This window comes from Chiloscyllium plagiosum, chromosome 13, assembly GCF_004010195.1.
Source record: "Chiloscyllium plagiosum isolate BGI_BamShark_2017 chromosome 13, ASM401019v2, whole genome shotgun sequence".
Lineage (NCBI taxonomy): Eukaryota > Metazoa > Chordata > Chondrichthyes > Orectolobiformes > Hemiscylliidae > Chiloscyllium > Chiloscyllium plagiosum.
The window spans coordinates 18,673,735-18,677,020 of NC_057722.1; positions in this window are offsets into that span (position 1 = coordinate 18,673,735).

Genomic DNA, 3,286 nt, shown 5'->3' on the forward strand with positions numbered 1-3,286 from the left:
AGAATGGGAGGGGGAGTTGAAGTGATCGGCCACAGGGTGGTGGGATTGTTTGGTGCATGTGTCCCAGAGATGTTCCCTGAAACATTCCATGAGTTGGCGTCCTGTCTCGTCAATGTAGAGGACACCACATCAAGAGCAACAGACACAATAGATGAGGTGAGTGGATGTGCGGGATAGTTTCTGCTAGATGTGAAAAGATCCTTTGGGGCCTTGGATAGAGGTGAGGGGAGGAGGTATTGGCGCAGGTTTTACACCATTGCGATGGCAAGGGAAGGTGCTGGGTGTGGAGGGTGGGCTGGTGGGGGATGTGGACCTAACGAGAGAGTCATGGAGGGAATGGTCTCTGCGGAATGCAAATAGGTGTGGGTAGGGAAATATGTCTCTGGTGGTGGGGTCAGATTGTAGGTGGTGGAAATGGTGGAAGATGGTGCACTGTATCTGGAGATTAATGGGATGGAAGGGGAGACCAAGGGGTTTATATCCTTGTTGTGGTTGGAGGGTGGGTTTCAAGGGTGGAGGTGCGGGGAATGGAGGAGATGCACTGGAAGGCATTGTTGATCACATGGGAGGGGATATTGCGGTCCTCGAAATAGGAGGCCAATTGGGATGTCCTGGAGTGGAATTGCTCCTCCTGGGAGCAGATACAGCAGAGATGGAGGAAAGATAAAGAAAAATCCTATTGAGACGGGATGAGACCAGGAGAGAGAGAAAGAGCACATGAGAGAATTTGTTCACTAGAGATTGCAGATGGTGTGCCACATGTGAGTATTTGGCATGTTGAGGGTTCTTTCAGTAATTGGGGTTAGACTGAAATCTTGGAGAATTTAATAGAAAAGATTGAAGCCAAGACAAATCTAAGGGAGGATATGGACTTGATATAGTCATGTATCTGTGCTCTTGCTCCCAGTGAATTGTAGCATGTCTATGCACGTAATGTTTTAAAATGTGCATTGCCTAGGGTTGAACAGAACTTCACTGTCACTGTAATTTGCACAGTGAAATGACAAATCTATTTATGCCCTCCTCATGCAATAATAAACATACATAGAGATAACAACAATGAGAATGTGAAACTTGCTGCCCTGTGGGCTAGTTGAGATGAAAAACAGAGATGCATTTAAGGAATGTTACATAAAAACTCATGGAAGAAAGAAATAGATGAAGGAAAACTTCAGTGCTATGTTATATTTTCAAAGGTTCTATGTCTCAAGTGAGCTGAAAAATCAATGCCCTATATTTGGGGTGGCACAGTGGCTCAGTGGTTAGCAATGCTGCCTCACAGCACCAGGGATGCAGGTTCAATTCCAATATTGGGTGATAGGCTGTGTGGAGTTTGCATGTTCTCCCTGTGTCTGCATGAGAATGCTCTGGTTTCCTCTCACAGTCCAAAGATGCGCAGATTAGGTGAATAGACTATGCTAAATTGCCCATAGTGTCCACAGCTGTATAGGCTAGGTGGGTTAGCTGTGGTAAATGTGGAGTCTGGATGGGATGCTCTTCAGAGAGTTGTTATGGACTAAATGGCCTCTTTCCACACTGTAGGGATTCTACCTTGTCTTTTTGCTGAAGTAAGGTGGATGCTGGTTCATGTAAAACATAAATACCAGCATGAACCTGTTGGGCTGAATGGCTTATTTCTCTATTGTAAATTCTATACTTCTACTCTATGTAGCTCATCCTAATATCCATAAATCAGCTTTGCGTTATGTATGGTTTGAGCAGTAGCAAGAAAACCTTCACGACAAACTTAATTAAATTTCAACACTTAGTTTACTATTGCCTGATACACAAATTATTAAAGATTCATTCCTTCATGAGCCACTTGAACATTAAATGTATAATTATAAGTCCATGAGGCAAATCTTCAAGCATTCATTTTCATATCAGTAGAGCAGGAAGAACAGCTGAACTGATCAAAAGCTGCCATGTTCTCATTCTCCAAGAAGCTGTCAATCAGCATTATCAAAAGATTTGACTGACAGATCTACTATAACAACACAACTCTCTCCTTTCCCCAGCAGTTTGTCAATTAGCTCCTTTTCCCTTAAAGTGTCAATAACCAGCTTCCCAAATAATTATATTTTATGGCCCAAGAGAATATTTCGAACACATCAATATCATTTGATGATCCTTATATATTTCAACACCTAATCTTCCAATATCATCTGTTTCTGTGGATGTGTTCCCTTAACAGACAACAAAGCCAACTGAAGCTGGCTTTAACTTAAATAACTTTTCATGCAGAGAAGTCTTCACACTAAAGTCTATCCCACGTACTTCTCGTGGAGGCGACTTCTACTGCCTTCCAAAGGTACATAAAGCCAACACACCGGCACGTCCTATCGTGTCGGGAAATGGGACCCTATGTGAGAATCTCTCTGGCTATGTGGAAGGCATCTTGAAACCTATTGTACAGGGGATCTCCAGCTTCTGTCGTGACACTCCGGATTTCTTACAGAAACTCAGCACCCACGGACCAGTCGAACCGGGAACATTCCTCGTCACAATGGATGTTTCCGCTCTCTACACCAGCATCCCCCACAAGGATGGCATCGCAGCAACAGCCTCAGTACTCAACACCAACAACTGCCAGTCTCCAAACACCATCCTACAACTCATCCGCTTTATCCTCGATCATAACGTCTTCACCTTTGACAACCAGTTCTTCATCCAGACACATGGAACAGCCATGGGGACCAAATTTGCACCCCAATATGCCAATATTTTTATGCACAGGTTCGAACAAGATTTCTTCTCTATGCAGGATCTCCAACCGACATTGTACACCAGGTACATTGACGACATTTTCTTCCTCTGGACCCATGGCATGGCGAGCAGTCACTGATAAAACTACACAGTGACATAAACAGGTTTCATCCCACCATCAAACTCACCATGGACTACTCTCGACTGTCTGTCTCATTCTTGGACACGTGCGTCTCCATCAAGGACGGGCACCTCAGCACCACACTCTACCGCAAACCCACAGACAACCTCACAATGCTACACTTCTCCAGCTTCCACCCAAAACATATTAAAACAGCCATTCCCTATGTACAAGCTTTACGCATACACTGGATCTGCTCAGATGAGGAGGAACGTGACGGACACCTGGAAGTACTCAAGGATGCCCTCACAAGAACGGGGTACGATGCTCAACTCATCGACCGCCAGTTCCGACGTGCCATAGCAAGGAACCGTAATGACCTCCTCAGGAGACAGACACGGGCTGCAACTGACAGGGTACCCTTCGTTGTTCAGTACTTCCCAGGGGCTGAAAAATTAC